Below are 18,463 nucleotides of genomic sequence, written 5' to 3' on the forward strand. Positions count from 1 at the left end.
AATGTGAACATTTCATGCATAATCTGTAATATGAGATATGTATTAATAGGGAAATTATGATGCATTCAATTATTCTGAAATGCCTTCCAGAGATGTTTTGATTTGGCTGCACACTGATAGCAGAAGCACAGCAGGGAACATGGAGAGTGATGAATAACCTAATCTGGTAATCTTGAAATGGGCACTGTTCACAGTTAGCCTGAAACAGGCCAGGGTGGAAGCAGCTATGCTTTGCAGATACAGCATGGTTTAAAAGAAAGAGAAAAAAAGACCCTCAAGTCTCTTGACAATAGGCATGCTGCTAATTAATAATACACTGACACCTCTGATTCGGCAAGTGATGATTCTTATTGAAAAGGGGAGGCATGCTTTCTCACTGCAGGAGACAAAGCAAAATAATTTCCAAGCAGGCCACTCTTTCCAGTGCATTATCACCAGATTCTGGGTCTACCAGTAGTGCTCTGGGCTGGTGTTGTTGAGGTGTTTTGAGATACCTCCTTTTCCCTGCCTTCAGTAAAACTGCTTAAGATGCTAAGCCTTCTCGGTGTAAAGAGATTCTTTTTTTAGTTACTTGCTCGCATATGGAGATGTTATTCACTCACACATTTATTTATTTAATTTTTAAAAATTAATACAGCTACCCATCTTAAACAACTCTGGGTGGCTCACAACCACAGTGAAACTAGTAACTATAAAACAACCATAAAACCATAAAACAATCAAATAAAAACTCAAACCCTGCTGCCTTAATCATCCCCTTGGGATACTCCCACAACAAGCTCCAATTGTGCTCATTTTGTGTTTTCTGTTCTGTTCTGTTCTCTTCTATCCTATCCTATTCCAGCATCTCAGGAAAAAGCCTGGTAGCTTTATAGCTAAAAAAAGAGGGGACCTGTTGAATTGCCAGGGATGGGTGCTCCATAAGGCACTCTTCTGAGGCCCAAGTAGGTGGACGGATTTCAGAGAAGGAGTCTGGAGCATGTCTACTCTATCTGATCTAGTGACATATCCCTTGTACATCAGATGAGGATGGTCACCCCAATAGGAGTTAGTTTCAGAGGGTGGTGTGTATCCCCCCACAAAAGAGCCTAATACTTCCGATATCAACTCATTCTAAAAAAGATCATACATCATACATCCTAATGAGAAACATACAACACCATACATTCTAACAAGAATCTCAGTGCCTTCTGATATCACAAACTCCATGTGCTGTCTTGTTTTCCTTGGATGTATTTGCTGGATCTATTTTAGTCCAGCCATGATCCAAATAGACTATTTAGAGAACTATTAACTCTTCTTCCTCTTTAGTGTGGATCAAAATAAAGGAAAAAGGAGTCAACAGTTAACATTACAGTGCTAATATTAAAATGGACACATTACTGATAAAGAACTACAAACAAAGTCCTAATGTGCTGAGAAGAGAGAGAGATGGGTTTTGTTTATTAATTTACGTTATTGCATAAAACATTGATGACAATTGCTGATCAATTGATAAATTGCAGGGTAAGGTTTGCACATGCAATTTGGCAACAAGACAAAATGGCGCAGCTTTTCCTCAACATAAGGAAAGGAGGTGAATTTTTATTAGGTGACAGGAATGGGAAATAAATTAACTTGCAGGCTGTGTAGTGGATTGACCCCAAGAGGAACAGAAGATCAAGCAAATCTGTCAGAAAGATAAAACCACTGGGTTCCCTAAGATTACCTTTGTACTTAGGAATTGAGGGTTAAATATTAAACCTGGAGAGATACTGTATATCAGACCCTTTGTTGCTCCTCATCTGGCTGTGGCACTTTTTTGTTATGGTAACCTTGCAATAATCCCCATAGCAAAGTTTGCTTTATGTGGTCTCTGGCATCATTTTGATAGTAAGTCTTTTAATGGACATTTGCAGATCTGCTCTCTTCCTGCTGTTTCTTTTCTCGTCTTTGAGATTGTAACTGTTTCTCGGATACGTTATTATAGTTTTCAATTACACCAAATATGAAATAGATAGCCTGTGTGTGAAAGCATCCTCTAGTTATAATGCTATGATTTATCAAAATCTCAGTTTATTAACATCTGTATACTGCTATCCAATATATGAAAGTTCTTCAATCCTTTTGGGCTTGTGGGCAAATTTTCAATTTTGAGAACATGTTATGGACACTGGTAAAATGACTGTTGGGAATATAATCAACCTTTTCTCATAGAATTCTCCCCAATTCTCCTGCTTCCCTTATCCTTTTTCCAGGCAGGGGGTCACACTTCCAAACAAAGCACTCAGTTGCATCCACCATTCTTTTTTCTCTTTTATTTTTCTTTTTTTCAGGAAAGCTTATATAGCTCATTTGGAACTAAAGGCATTTTGGGAACTAAAAAACGATGCCAGAGACTGGTGCTTTACTTTGCAGCCTGACAGCTTCTCAATTTTTAATTAAAAGATTAATTTTATTTTAATTTAATCAGGTGGAGAAGGGAGCCTGACCAGAACAAAAGAAGTTGGCTGTTAGCCCTTCTATATAATGTGAAATTTACTTCTGAGTAAACATGCATGAGTTTAGTTGTTAATTCTACATTGTGTGAACTTTCCATTTCAGTACCTTCTCTTAACTGGTCTCTGTCCAATTGTGAGATGTTCACCCCTATTCTCTTCTTTTTCCCCAACTGATGTAACTAGTGAGTATTAGAATTTTAAAACTATTATTGAGAACATTAATGCATTTGTCTTATCTTCAATGATGGTCTTTAGAATAACAGATGTATGCTTCAGATGTTTTAAGGTGATGCTTTTCAGAATTGCTGCCATTTTAGCATTGAAAGACAGGAAAAGAAGGCAGGTGCCTTTGTTTAACTGGGCAATTTTGTTTTGTGCAGGGCTATCAACTGATTAAGAATGTCTGAGCAATTCATTATCTGATTTTTATAGTGATTAATCAATGAAACTTGCATTTTATCAAAGTATATTAAGAGGAAGGAAAAGAAATTCCATTTATTTTGTGGAGAAAATAATAGTTTAAAAAATCATTTTCTAATAAAGCAATAACAAAAAATGAGACATAATTCATGTAAAGCTCAGTGTAAGGGGACAACATTCTATTTTATTAGCAAGTAAAGTGTCAAATGCATTAAATCATTTACTGCATTCTGCAGCCCTGGTCACTTGTGCTTCTACTTATATGTCTATCTGTCTATGTGCATATGTACATAACCACCCACACCCCCAATATACATACATATACACAGAAACATATGGATAAATTGTTGTTCAATTTGGCAAGGTTTGACAGATTGGCTTGGGACAGGAGTAGCTCTGGCATAGTTTGCTCACTATTATGCCACAGCAATTTACATATGGATTGCCCTTTGTCTGGTATTTAGAAGTGTGAGTTCAAGGTACTGCAGGCAACTGACTGACAGGAGTACATTAATAAGAATATTTGATTGTCATTATAATGTCTTATCTAGCTATCAGTTTATTTTTACTCATTAGACTCATTATGATGTATACTGTATATGTCTACACATGGACCAAGATTTTTGAAATACTGATTCCTCCCCCCCCTATAAATCTGTTGGTTTTAAGATCTTCAGAACAGGGGTGTCTTCAGGGTGGCCAAAGTTCAAGATGGTGGCCAGAGTTGTGCAATCAAACTCCCAGCCCACTTTTAACATTGTTTTTTTGAGACCCATTCGTTTTGTGGGTACTCCTGCTTTGGTGGTGCAGTGTTAGAATGTAGTTTTGCAGGTTAAATCTACTGACTGCCAGCAATTCGATTCTCATTGGCTCAAGGTTGACTCAGCCTTCCATCCTTTCAAGGTCAGTAAAATGAGGACCCAGATTGTTGAGGGCAATATGCTGACTTTGTAAACTGCTTAGAGAGGGCTGTAAAGCACTGTGAAATGGTATATAAGTCTAAGTGCGATTGCTATTGCTTGAGAGGAAGTCTTTCTTAATATTCTATTGCTAGCGGAGTCCCATTTGATGGTAAAGTTTTGGTGACTGCTCTCAAGAGGCAAATCACAATTTTATGTCATTCCACCACTGGACAACAGTGGAAGATATTATCCTTTAAGCTGGGTGAGATTTAATTGAAGTAGATTGCATCTGGTAGTGAGTGTCAACTGCTACTGAAATTCTTTTATTCTATATATTTTTATGATTTATGAGAATAGTCACGTTATATTGCATCTTGCAGCTAGTTCACTTGAGCATTATTAGTGGAAAAGAGGCACAGCCATTTAATAGATAAATATCTTAAAATGAAATATCCTTTTTGTCTTCTGATGGGTCACATAACAGCATAGAAGTATGTAAGAAACATCTGCAAAAAAGTATGTTGCTATTTGGGCAGGATATATTTCTTGGAACAGTGGTGCTTAATGAAGGGAGGCGATTGGATCAAAAGCTTTCATCTAATGGGAAACACCTGAGGGCTCCTGGGCTACCATTTTCCTATCCCCCTAAAGCAGCAATGGGGACATTTTTAATTGCTTAATTGTTTAATTGCTGAGACTATATTCACGTTTTTCCCAACTACCATGTTTCCCCCAAAATAAGACCCTGTCTTATATTTTTTTGAACCCCGAAATAAGCTCCTGGCCTTATTTTCGGGGAAGTTTTATTATTTTGGGGCATGTGGAGCAAGATGGGGCTCCTCTTGCCGTCTTACCTGATTTCCAGCTCTGTCACCCTAACCAGAGAAAATGGCGGGGACTGGTTGTGAATGCATTTAAATATTTTCAGGGAGGGCTTATTTTAGCGCATGCACTCAAAAGCCCAATTGGGCTTATTATCAGGGGATGTCTTATTTTCAGGGAAACAGGGTAAGAATGCAGCATTCTTTTCTCCCACAGTCCTTACTATAAGATTCTGGGTGGTTTACAGTATATAATACTGGTACAACATAATAAAAGCCAAATATACAATAGAACGAACTGTGCAGAATACACAAACCCCAAAAATGCCCACCTAGGTCACCAGGTGAATACATGAAATGGTTTGATAGCCTTGCAGTAAGCCAACAAGCCAACATGGTTGGGCAGGGGTGTCAAACTGGTGGGCCAGATGCGTCACCCATAGGCCACACCCACCCCAGCCCCACGAATGGGAAAAATGTCCCAAAACATCACATGATGGCAACGTGACACAGCGAGTTTGACATCTGAGGTTGGGCCTTTAAGAAGTGCCTCTCTCAATGATCTCATAGGACAAGAATCACTCAGATAAGGCAGTGCAAACAATATGTTGATTCTTATGTGCAAGTGGTTAGTAGTTATGTAAAGGCTAGAAAAACATTAAAATTAACATTTGAAAGAATCAAAAGAAGTCCAGAACCCAAGATTTTAAATGAAGCAAAAGATGAAGAAATGCTGTTACTGCCTGTGAAATCTCATTCTGAATTTTAGCAATGTGAGATGATAAGAGGATTTCAGGTTTTAGGTAACCTGTGGGCTATATATTGCCTCCCCCTTCCCTCTTAGGGCAGAGCCATAGTTGAAAACTTGAGTACATGATATAGATCTGATGAACTCTAGTAAATGGGATGAGATTATAGATGATACAAAAGACCTCTACTGGATATGTTACAAGTCAGAATGGGCAATGCAGAACTAGATGGACAAAATATCTAAGCTGGCACAGAGTAGTTAGGGCAGAGTTCCCCAACCTTTCCAACTTTACGGACCTGTGGGTGGATGGGCAGGGGTGGAGAGCGGATGGTTCTGTGTGAGTGGCAAATGGAACACACAAGCAAGGGCTTGCCCACTGCTTGCGCAAGTGGGGATGCACTTGCTCATTTGCCCGCCACTTCCATGGCATGGTTCCAAATAGGTCAAGGCCTGGTAGTGTGCCGCGGCCCGGGAGTTGGGGACCTCTGATTTAAAGTGATCCCCTGAAATTCTGAGATGGGTCCAATTGGTGTTGAGCCTCATATGGCCACCCTCAAGATGTTGAGAGCAAATTTTAACCTGCCATTCAATAATCAATTATATTTTGTTATTGAAAAAGCATCTGAATTTCACTCCGAGGGCGGGGGGGTGGGGGGAGAAAAACAAAAATGTTGCCAGTTTAATGTGAGGGCTGAGCTATGCTTGACATGGCAGCAAAATCTGCTTAATAGCTCTTGATGAGTGGAAAGATCCATTCTTCTGGCCCCCATTCCTGGTTTGATCAGTTCCTGATGGACTCTGGGTTACAAAACTGGTAGACACGGTTGCCTTTTGCTGGAGAGTTTCCTCAGAGGCTCCATGTAGATAGTTTCCCTCATGGCATCATTGCGAAGAGCAGTTTTTGCAAAGGCATGTCATCCCCACCCCACCCCCACCCCGCCTTTGAAGAAACTTTCCAGTGGGTCGATTTTCAGCTGATTCCAGTCTCTTCAAATTGTACAATTGCTCTGAAGATAAATAAAAAATTCATCTGGGTGCCGCTGGAGAGTGTAACAGCATGTCTCCGGCACTGCTTGAGTCTTATCTGATTTGGATTTGTATACCTCATGGGGAATGGCAAAATATTACAACAGACGGCATGATATTTCTGAAGAATATAGTGGGCTTTATTAGCGCTGATTTTACTCCCAGACTGATGGCTTTTTCCATGTTTTCCCCCCACCCTCTTCTTATTAATCCATGCTACTGTATGTAAATGTTATTCCTCTCGCTTTCCATAAGGGAGGAAACCAGCGATTTGTAATAAATGCTTATGAGCGCCTGAGGCTGCACTTAAACTTTAAAACATCTATTATTAAGTTTCCAAAAAGAGAAAGAGAGCGAGAGAAAGAGAGAGAGAAAGAAACAAAGAAAAAAGAGATGCATCACCCCCTCCATCATAATGACCAAATATGACTTTGGAGGGATTTTAAATGGCATTTGGTTGTTCTGCATGAAAATGTGTGCTCTCTCTCTCTCTCTCTCTCTCTCTCTCTCTCTCTCTCTCTCTCTCTCTCTCTCTCTCTCTCTCTCTCACTCGGTGTATATGACTACACACACACACACACACACATACGGAGCATATATATGAGGTGCAGAATCGTGAACAATGCTATTTGAACAGCTGTAATCTGATTCTAAAAGTGTTTTCTTTTTAATATTTTGTGTCACGATGCTTTATGGTCAGGGATGAGATAAAGGGAAAATGTTTTGCCACGGTTGGTGGCATGATGGATTATTGACACTGGTCAATTGATTTGAAGTCACAATGTGTACGGTTTCAAATAACAGAAGGAAGCTTCTTTTTTAAAAAAAACTTTACCAATTTGGCTCTTTATAAAGCTTTCGGGGGTTTTGACAGTTGGCAGTCCAAGGTGCTTGGCGCTCATAATTATTTTATTAATGTGACAAGAAGCCCTACAGATTTCCTGCATAGCCAAGATATATTTGTCCCAGAAATAATTAAAACTGCCAGCCTACAGCTACAAGGCAGCAGCAAACACTTCCGACAAATCAATGCTGAGAAATGCATCCCTTGTACAGGAGCCAAAAATTTGCTTCTCTATGAGTTCAGTATTCTTCTAAATTGCTTGTGTTACACAGAGTAATCGACAATCCTTATTGAACTGCTCGAAGGGCTGTGGGGAGAGACTCATTTTGCCGATGCTTTCCAAACTGATTTATCTGTTGTGCCATATGTTGGAAACAGTATTTACATCTTTGATTACCAAAATGTAGCCGTTTTGCTATAGCACCCACCCCCCCTTGATCGGCAGCTTCCCTTTCAATGTGAAAGTTTTCCTATTTTTCTTCCAACTTCCACCCTCCCTTCCTCTCCTTGTTTAAGGGTTAAAATGCAGACATTTCCACATTCATGAATCATTCACGGTACAATTTGAGCAAAGAACTGGGCAACAATGCTGGAATATGGTTTCTGAGTAGCTGTGTGCTAATAAATGCAAACAGGAAAGGGAGAATAGAAGAATGAAGATAAGTATACAGAAAGCGCCAAATGTTTGACAAAGTGTCACAAAGGATTGTATTTGTATGTAGTACCATGGGCAGGACATAATGATTAGTGTGCCGCAAGTCGTTTACCAGCAGTACTTCAAGCTCATTCTGATAACGCAGCAGTTCATAGCTTTGAATATTGTATATGTACTTTGAACATATCTGTGACTGCCTGCACTGTCATTTGCTTGAAAAATGAGGCATCGATGAATGACAATACTGTTCTATTTTTTCTTCTTTAAAGAAGACGACGTCTCCAAATAATTATTATCATGCTAATAACATTTGTATCCTTTTGTGTATAATTAAGATCTGCCCGTCTGAGCATGAAATGGGGTTGAAATCTTGTGGAAAAAAAAAAGACTACAACCTATTTAGTAAATCAGTTCTTTTGAATTTTTCTATGTTCAGAATCATCCTAAGAGATGCAGCCATTCTGAATCTCATAATTGTGACTTACTAACCTTATAGGAACAATTCATTTGTTTTTTCAAGTTAACCTAGGCGTGATTTCCTTTTTTTTTTAATGTGCCATTTAACTCTTCAGTTGCTCTGTTAAAATTCGATGGCATGCTTAGCAGTGACTATTACATAATAAGTGTTTTTAATTAATCTGTTCCATTATTTTTGTTTTAAATCCTACACAGGATCTATTTAAGATCTATCCTATCTAAGAGTTTTGATAAGGCTGTTTATTAGTACTCCTATTAGTCCTCTCCTTCTCATATGCCAGTTCTTTTCTTCGTAAGCATATCTCAGGAATCACATTTCTCATTCATAGCTAATTTAGAATTGAATCCATGTGTGATTATTTCTTTCATTCCCCCCCCAAAGGCATTGTCTTCACATTCTTTTGCAAGGATGGATCCACGTTATTATTGGCAGGTAGTTATACTCACTGCTTGAACATCAAATGTGCAAGTGGGGGAATGTGTCCATTTGCATGATGTGATTTATAACGTTATTGGGAAACTCCTCGACATATCAATTACAGACAAACACAGAGACACACACACACAAAACTACTTGTGAGCAAATCAAGCAATACCACCTGGAAATAAAATGTCTAAAAGTAGGAAGATATAAGAAATTACTGGTAGCATATTGTATGTTTTGTCACTGCCATTTGGCTCTGGTATATGCCTAGTGCTCATTATTGCAGTTTCAGAATTGCAAAGTGGAGGATTTTTAAAGAAAGGTTGCACTTTAGATTTTCCTACTGCTTATTTATTGACACATACATATGCAGAAGCATGTTTGCCCATCTGCAAAATAATGAATGAAAAATATGCTCCTGAAAAAACAAAGATCAAAGAGTGGCTACGCTATTGGATTTAAGACTAGACAGACCTGATTCAAGTCCATCTTCAGCCATGGAAACTATACATCGATCTCCTCGCTCTCCCTCAGCTCAATTTACCTACCTTACAGGGTTGATGTTGGGAGGAAAAGTTGGAACACTGATTGCTCAGTATACCACCTTGCACTTTTGAAGGAAGATATTTATTTAACCAACTAATCAACATATTTGAAATCATCTCAAATCTTAGCTGGTTCCTGGATAGGAGGAATTCCTTTATAGTTAGCACTAGAGTCTCAGCTGCTTTAAAAGTTATCCATAGCTATTATAGCATTCGGGGTTCTGAAACATAAAAGGTAGAGCTCCGGTTCAAATCCAGGTTCAGTACAAAGGGGAGAAATATATATGATATGAGCAAACCTTGTTAATCTCTGTTTTTAGAGAGTAGGAAGGCATGAGTGACACCTGCAGAAGAATCAGAATGGGCATAAATTCAAAAGAGTAGCATGAAATATAAGAATGAATTCTAGCACAAATTCCTCTGGTAGTTAAAATGGATTTTCTTGCCTTCAGAAGTTGTGGGTGCTCTATCACTGGAGGTTTTAAAAATGAGATTGGATAATCATTTGTCGAGAATGGTATAGGGCAGACAGGTGAACCTTTTTGGCACCAAGTGCAAAAACTAGACCAAAAATGAGACCGTGCATGTGTGTGTGCAGGGGAGCATCGGAAACCGGAAGAGCAGTTCCCTGGCATGCATGCATGTGCCGGGAAGCTGAGCTTTCAGTTTCCGGTGTGCACATGCGCCCCGGTCACCTGGTCTTCCGGTTTCTGGCATGCATGCATGAAGACCAGCTGGCTGGTGTGCAGGCGTATACCGGAAAGCTCAGCTTCCCGGCACGTGCATGCGTGTCAGGGAGCTGCTCTTCCGGTTTCCGATGCTCCTGTGTGCGCAAAGATCAGCTGGCTGGCAGGCATGTGCATGCCGGAATCCGGAAAAGCAATGGGCGATGGCTGGCATGCCCAGAGAGATGGCTCTGTGTGCCACTTCTGGCATGCGTGCCATAGGTTCGCCATCACGGGTATAGGGTTTCCTGCTTGAGCAGAGGATTGGACTAGAAGACCTCCAAGGACCCTTCCAACTCCGTTCTTTTGTTATTTTGGCTCACTTCAGATTTTTCAATGGGATGTTTCTAACAAATAAAAGTCCACAAGAATGGGATTTTACTTGTCCAAAACACACGCGCACACACACAGAGCACCATGAAAACAAAACTACCAACAAGCACCCCTTTCTAAAATGAAAGTAAAGGTACAGTTCCCTTCAGTTCATGCATAACTTCTGATGGTTTCAGGTACTTATCAATCACATACTTGCTTTGTTCCTGTTTTTTCCCCCAACTTCTCAGTCAAGCTCATAACCCTGATGCCCAGTGGTGGGATTCAAATAATTTAACAACTGATTCTCTGCCCTAATGATTTCTTCCAACAAGCAGTTCACCAAACTGCTCAGAAAGTTAACAACTGGTTCTCCCAAAGTGGTGCAAAATGGCTGAATCCCACCACTGCTGATACCCCTTAGCAAGATATTTACATCCAAATATTAATCAGGCCTAACCCTGCTTGGTTGTGTGGGGAGCAGAGGGGACCCTACAACATCTTATGTAGAAAAGTCATAGGTGTGTGTGTGTGTGTGTGTGTGTGTCTAAAAATCAAAGGACACTTGCATTTTAAAAAGAATTCTTGTATATTAGCAATTACGTTTCTGCTTTCAAATTGGAGCTGCACAAATACAAATGACCACTAGATGGCAGCAAAGAGATACAGTAAACCCCAAATGTGCAATCTGGATTTTTTTTTACAATATAATCCAGGTATGTCCCTTTAAATCTTGAATGTTGCCTCATTATGGTGGGAAGACAGGTATTCCTGAGAGTGATAAGCTGGGAGGGTATATAGTGTTGGGCAGTAAAGATACAGGAAGATGCTGCAGGTGGGTGATCACTTTAGTGCAACAGCAAAAGCATTGGTTCATACTATGCAGGAGAAGACAATGGTAAACTGCTCCTGTATTTTATATTAAAAAAACCCCATATAGATAAACAATGAAAAATAATTAATGATAGAGTTTTGGATAATGGCCCTTCAGATTAGATGGCACTAAACAAGCTACTCAAAAGCTAAGGGTCTTTCAAAATATAGTACTGGGAAAGAGGGGAGGGAAGGGCCAGCATAAAATGGAAAAACCTAATTACAAAAATGATGAAAGACCTATTGGAAGATCTGGGGATACATCAACCTGCAGAATTTTAGTTGATGTGGTTGCTTAGCACTGACATCTTCTTGACGCTACCTAATTGATCAATCAGCCAGATAGCAATAGCACTTAGACTTATATACAGCTTCACAGTACTTTACAGCCCTCTCTAAGCAGTTTACAGGGTCAGCACATTGCCCCCAACAATCTGGGTCCTCATTTTACCGACCTTGGAAGGATGGAAGGCTGAATCAACCTTGAGCCTGGTGAGATTCGATCTGCCAGATTGCAGGCAGCCAACAGTCAGCAGAAGTAGCCTGCAGTACTACATTCTAACCAATGTGCCACCACAGCTCTTAGATATGGCCTTAGTTATATCAGTAAGAGGAAAATAGATAAAAGGCCTCTTATATAACAAGATAAGCCTTCAAAGTTCTGGGCAACGCTTGCGTGTAATCCCTCCCACAAACAAACATATAAAAATACTTAGCCACATAACTGAAAAAGACATACCTATATCGATGCAGATGTTTTCACATCATCAGGTTAAGGTGGTTCTCTTCTCCCAGCCGTTTTTATAACTAGGTGTTTTTGTTGGCTTTATTTCAAATGCATGTACCACAAAGGGATAACATATACATTTTTATTTTGAGATTTATGAATGTGATTTTACATTTTTATTGTTTTTCTATTGTTTTAAATGTTTTAAAAGGCTTTGCAATTATGGTCGTTACTGGATGGATTAAAATGTAACGAATATATATACATCTTGACTTTCTTTTCTTCCTTTGGTGACAAGCATCATCAACAACAGCAGTGTCATATTATGAAAATCAGATGAGAAGGACTCTTTAACTGGGAAGTATTCAGGGGAAATTAACAGCCAGTAGCCAGCTTGTGTGCCCTCTGGATAGAAAGGTGAGATATAAATCAAAGGAAGGAAGGAATGAAGAAAAATATCAACATCATATGAGCCTTGCTAAGCTGTTTGATAACTTGACCCTGATCAAAAGAGCCTCATTCTTTGTCACCAGAATAACAAATCAAATGGCAGCACCATGGAAGTGAGAGGGGTTGGTGGGTGGTTGAGTTGGGGTTGGTGGCACTCAGAAATTCTTGATTTAAAAAAAAAATGAAGACAGAATTAACAGGAAGGATTGTTGCAACCTCCTCTTCGGAAGCTCCATGAAATTTTGTGGTTCTCATTCCAATCTGGCAATGCACCTATCTATTCTTAAACTCTTTAAATTAGAAGCAAGGATGGCAGAGTGACTAGAATTGTTTCAATCCATTAATACCAACAATACAATTATTTGAATCATAATTATCTTCCTCTGGTAGATGGCAACTACAGTGCTACAGTTGAAGCCCTACCTCTTTTGTATACCTGCCGAAAGTGCGTGTGTATGGAACATGCACAAAAGAGGCAGATCTTCGATTGTATTGCCACGCCCACCATCTTTTGGATTTTGATTCTGTCTCTGGGGATGCCATGATACTATTCTCCCTGTACATTTGAAGATAACAACCAATCTTAGTCCAGATTTTGTTGTTGTTTTTAGTTACATATAGTGCTTTCCTTTTTAAAATGATCTCTATTTTACTTTCACATTTATTTATATTTGCATGGTTTGTTATATCACAGTAATTTAAGATTTAGTGCTCTCTTATATAACATTCTGAGAACTTCCAGCTGTATGTAACATGAACAACACAACACAACACTTGGGAAGAATGAACTGATAATCTTCCTTCCTTCCTTCCTTCCTTCCTTCCTTCCTTCCTTCCTTCCTTCCTTCCTTCCTTCCTTCCTTCCTTCCTTCCTTCCTTCCTTCCTTCCTTCCTTCTCTTATAGAAGGATCTTGAAGACAAACAATCCATCCTTGTTCTAATGTATTGTAATCATTACTACAACTACTGAACAAGGATAGATTTCTAGAAGTAAAATCCATTATTTCCAGTGAAACTGGGCTGTTTTCTAAGAATGATTATAGTTGTTGACATGTATCCTAATTACATATATCATAATTAGAAGATCAGAAGAACAATTTGGTCTTGACTTAGTGCATCAATGATACAGTTGTCAAGTCTATGACCTGGATCTTTGGTGCCACCACAAAAAGTCCATTTCACCAGTGGTCACCTGCTTAATTAAGGCTGACAAGGTCCTGAAGAGGAGCTCCTGAAGAACCTGAAGAACAGAATTTACCTGAAAACTGGCCATTTCTCCCTCCCTTCCGCTGTGTCTGAGATTTGTGACTGAGCTTTGCATAATGCTCTCCTGTCCTTTGCAGTTCTTCAGCTGGTATCTGGCATGTCATACTATTCACACATGTTGTTTAAATGAGACCAAAAATAAATGTTCCATGCCCATGAATGAATTGCAGATGCTAATTTCACTCCTTTCTACTTCCTTCCTTACATTCTTCACTGCTGAATGTATTCATGAGGCTCAGTCTGAACACATCTACTCCCCCTTTTTCTCTCTTATCTAGTTACTGTCTTTTGCTAGCGAGACACAGCTGTCATAATAAAACACTGTAACTTATTCACAAAAGCACAGTCGTTCAGGTGAGGTGGAAATGGAAGAGGTGTTGACTCATAATCTATATAGGGAATGTTGCAGACATCCTGTTGGCGAATTGGTAGCAAGCCTTCAGGAATTTAAATTGGGCACTAAGCTTGTTTAAAAGCAATGCCAAACCATGATTGGGAACATTAGATTTGTGGACTCTCTGCTTCTCCTCTCTCAATCTGTCTCTACTTTTTCCTGGGTAGATTCCGGTTGGGGCATTGTGGTTTCTATCTCTGTAGTGTTTTATGGTCAAATAGTTTTATCACAAAGAAGTAAACATAGGAGAATGAAAGGGATATTTTATTCAATTGTATTCAAACCTGAGCAGTCTGTAGTAGCATTTGAATGATTATCCCTGAACTAAGTCTTTAGTGGGAGCTGAAGAACATATTGCAGCAAGAACTGAGGCTATTTGCGATTTCTTTTACCCCATGCTGTTTCCTTTTTCATTCAGTCAGTCAGCATTTTGTAATGCTAAACTCAATCCTGAGTAGGTTTGTTTGTTTCCTGTAAGTATTTCTTGGAACTTGTTACTCCACTAAGGCTGATTGTCCATAGGTTTATAAGCAGGGAATGCTTATAGTTGACTATAATCTAATTATAATTATGAGTTCATTAGCAGCTTCAGGCAATTCATCTTTCAAGCTCGGTTTCTATCTGCAGAATAAGGATAATATTAAATTTGCTTTGGCAAGTATTCTAAGGATTGCAAAAATAATCAACATAAAGTTTTTGATTAGCTAATCCATTGTTTTGGAAGGTTATTTTTCTACCTCTTTCAAAAAGTTTATTTTTGTTCTGATTTCAGATCCCACCTTTTCTCTGTCACTCATGCCCTAGTCATCTCTCAGCCCGATTACTGCAATGTGCTCTACATGGTGCTACCCTTGAAGAGTATTCAGAAGATGCAGCTGGTACAGAATGCAGCAGCATGCATAGTCTGGGAAGCTCCTAAGACTGAACATATAACATTCTTATTGTGCAAGATGCATTGATTACCAGTTTGCTTCCAGATCCATTTCTGGAATGTGTTTGTTGTTACATTTAAAGCCCTACAGACGGCATGGGTCCAGGGTATCTGAGGAGCTGTCTCTCCCTGATGGGACAAGCCCACCCCACTTGTGCCAGAAGAAGAGGCCTGCTATGTCTCCCGTTTGCTAAGGAATTGAAGCAGGTGGGGTCAAGAGCCTTTTCTGCTATGGCCCCATCCCTTTCAAATAGTCTAGAAGTGAGAACTGCCTCCTCTATTTTGGCCTTCAAAAGGGAATTAAAACCTGGCTTTGCCAGTTGGCCTGGGGCCGGGGGGGGGCGGGCGCTCACCACTTGAGGTGGCTGATGGGGTAAGAAGACGTCATTCCCATTCCATCTGGCTCTTAGCTTTCTTAGTTTGGTTTTAATATAGTTTTTTTAATATTCTAATTCTATGTTGTTTTAATCTTTTAATTATTTTTTACTTTTTTTAAAAAAACTGTAAGCTGCCCAGAGTCACCTTTTAGGGGAGGTAGGTGACATATAAATTTAATAAACAAACAAATAAATAAAGCCAGACAATGAAGTGAAATGGTGCCACAGCATCTGTGGCACAATATCTTAGTTTCCATATATTTCTATCACTAAAGGAGAATATTTGTAGCTGAGGATTGAAATGAGGGTGCTCGTTTGAATGTTTTCTTGCAGATGCTTCATTACCCAACTAGGTAACAACATCAGTGCTAGTGAGGAATGGGGTTTGCTCAGTTTATATTCTAGTGGCTTGCCCTGTCAGTGTTGGTGGGGGATGGACATACAGTTTCTTTGTTTGGGCTGTTTACTGTTAGCTTGTTTGGTAGCTCCTTGATTGGAATATTGTTTACTTCTTGATTGTTGGGTTGATGTTAATCTTGAAGTTAATCTATGCTCACCTAGGTGGTGGTGGATGATACGGAGGTGTTTTGGTCTTTTTGTTCCCTTTTGTGACCATCGTAAACCAAGCCAAGTTCAAAAACTCTAGGGAATTTTCAGAAGCCTAGCACTCTGACTAATTAGCTATCAATAGGCACATAGACAATATCTACATACTAAGAGACAATCAACAAGCCAAAAAGGGAAGTTTCTCTGCAAGAAAATAACCAAGCTCAGAGAACACCAAGGACATCTCATGTCTGAATTTTTACTGCCCAGATCTGTTAGTCCTATTTTAACTCTTTGCCTCTCCCCCTGCTTCTGAACTGTTTCTTCTATTTTGCATAAGGCAAATCCCCAATTAGTTTCAGAGAGAACTTTTAATATGCTAATTGCAGGTGAGAAGACCATTTGGGATTTGAATCACAATAAGGGCAAAATGTTGCAAATTCCTTCTTCTTGGGCTAGGCCAGGGGTCGGCAACCCGCAGCACTGGAGCTGCATGCGTCTCTTTCAGAACTCTGCTGCGGCTCCCTGTCGGTAGATCCCACCTCTGGCTGACCTGCCCTGCCCCTCCCAGTTACTCCTTGCCTAGCCTGAGAAGGTAAGGGAGATGGTGGGGGATGGAGACTCACTCCATATTCCAGAGCAGGAGCAAAGTGCCCCTATAATTGCCTTTGTGTGGCAACAGCATTCCGCCTTCATTGTGGTACATCTGCGCTCAAGGCAGCCCTTGCCTCCCGCCACTTCGGAACTGGAGCTGTAAGCCGCTTTGGGCTCGGAGCTGTTGCCACCTCCTTGGCCTGCCCACTGCACCCAGTCACACCAGTTGTTAAATTATTGGCTCCCAGAGTTTTCTTTTCTGTGGGAAACTGGTCCAAATGGCTCTTTGAGTGTTTAAGGTTAAAGACCCCTGGGTTAAGCACTATCAATCCTATTCTTGGATGGATGTTGGTAATTCCAACAGCTGAAATTAGATACTAAAAGGACTGACAATATGTCACTGTTTTCATAATCCATATAAATTACATGTTAACTCAGGGATACATAAATAGTGCCCATCAGTTGGATTGCCCAATAAAATTGCCATCAAACTGTAATGTTTGAATATAATGGCAGAAATTATAGGACAAAAAATCCTTAGTATAAGGATATGGTTTGTACCAGCTATACTTTTTTTTTCCTGAGCCAAAGCAAGGTTTGGCCTTTGAAGAGCATATGTGTATATGTATGTATGTGGTTGCATTCTAAAGATTAGTGATGAGGCTTAAATAAAATTTAAATTGATTTTATTTCATGTCCATATAAAATTATTTTTAAAAAAATCATTACTCTCCAGTTATCTAATATTAGCAGTGCAAGGAGGGGGCACAAGGTGCTTCATATCATGGAAACAATGCAACTCACCTTATGAGACATAGAAGTTTTTGCTTTTCTGAGGCTCCAGGCATGGAAATCAATATTGCCCATATTACTTGCTACAAGATCATGACTGCATTGAATGGAGGATTTTTCAAAAACAGACTGGCTTATATGTGAGTAATGTCTAATAGTGGCCAAACAATGGATTTCAAAATAGATTAGTGAATGACATCACAAAGAACAACCTATTTATCATCATAATTTAGTGCAGGGGTCTCCAACCTTGGCAACTTTAAGCCTGGTGGACTTCAACTCGGAGTTGAAGTCCTCCAGGCTTAAAGTTCCAAGGTTGGAGACCCCTGATTTAGTGGAACATGCAGAACACGGACTTGATGGATAGCATTTTAAAGTTTTCAGCCAATCATAATAATGGATCTGTTGATTAGATTCTTAAGTGCTTTAAGCTCACCCTTCATGATCATACAAGAAAAATAAGGTAAGGAAATCTGGCGGTTGGGAATAAAGGAGAAAAGTTTTGCATAATTCGTTTTCTAAACTTCAATCTTCCAGTTAAGTTTTAAAAAGTGCAATTATACTTAAAACTAACATAACTCAGGTGTAGCAGTACTATTACAGATCTAGCTCTCTGGAGAAGGTTTTAATTCTGGAAAAGTTAGAAAAAAGAAGAGAACAGTATGATCAGCAGCAAGGTTCCTGAATTCAGTTACAGTGTTGCTGGGTGCACTATATCTGAAGGGACAGATTATCTGAGAAAATCCATGTGGTCACTAAGAATCATCAGTGACTTGATGGCACATAATCAATCAATCAAAGTTATTTTTATCAGGCGCAAGTAAATAGGAACAGGAGTTTAGTTCAAAGCACCTTAAAACATGCTACCTATACAGAAGAATCTGATCTACTCATGGTCAAGGCAAATTGGCATAGATAAGAATCAATAGCAAAAAAACTAAATAAAAAAAATTGGAGTATGATTTATATTTTAATACAGGAAATTTTGAAAATGGAGATAAAGATGAAACCAGAACTTTCCCTTTTGGGTCTCATGGAAAAAGACCTGGAGAAAAAAATTTGGAACTTTGTTACTAAATATGTTGACAGCAGCAAATTTATTGTATGCAGACAAATGGAAGGACACTAACA

At 39.4% G+C, this 18,463-nt stretch overlaps 3 long non-coding RNA genes across 8 annotated transcripts in view; 2 read left to right on the forward strand and 1 right to left on the reverse strand.

Annotated features, from left to right (window-relative positions):
• The window catches only part of LOC117671492 (uncharacterized), a 282,485-nt gene that overhangs the window by 252,784 nt on the left and 11,238 nt on the right, over window positions 1-18,463 (forward strand). The gene's annotated exons all lie outside the window — the stretch shown is intronic.
• On the forward strand, window positions 2,619-15,309 carry LOC148116938 (uncharacterized). The gene is made up of 3 exons (XR_015731574.1): window positions 2,619-2,662; window positions 12,281-12,399; window positions 14,865-15,309. It is a non-coding gene; the product is annotated as an uncharacterized LOC148116938 (long non-coding RNA).
• On the reverse strand, window positions 14,339-17,433 carry LOC117671490 (uncharacterized). Its single transcript, XR_004592906.3, has 2 exons — window positions 17,345-17,433; window positions 14,339-14,713 (listed from the first exon to the last, which is right to left on the reverse strand). It is a non-coding gene; the product is annotated as an uncharacterized LOC117671490 (long non-coding RNA).

This window comes from Pantherophis guttatus, chromosome 1 (genome assembly GCF_059756535.1).
Source record: "Pantherophis guttatus breed Tessera chromosome 1, ASM5975653v1, whole genome shotgun sequence".
In the NCBI taxonomy this organism is placed as follows: Eukaryota; Metazoa; Chordata; class Lepidosauria; order Squamata; family Colubridae; genus Pantherophis; species Pantherophis guttatus.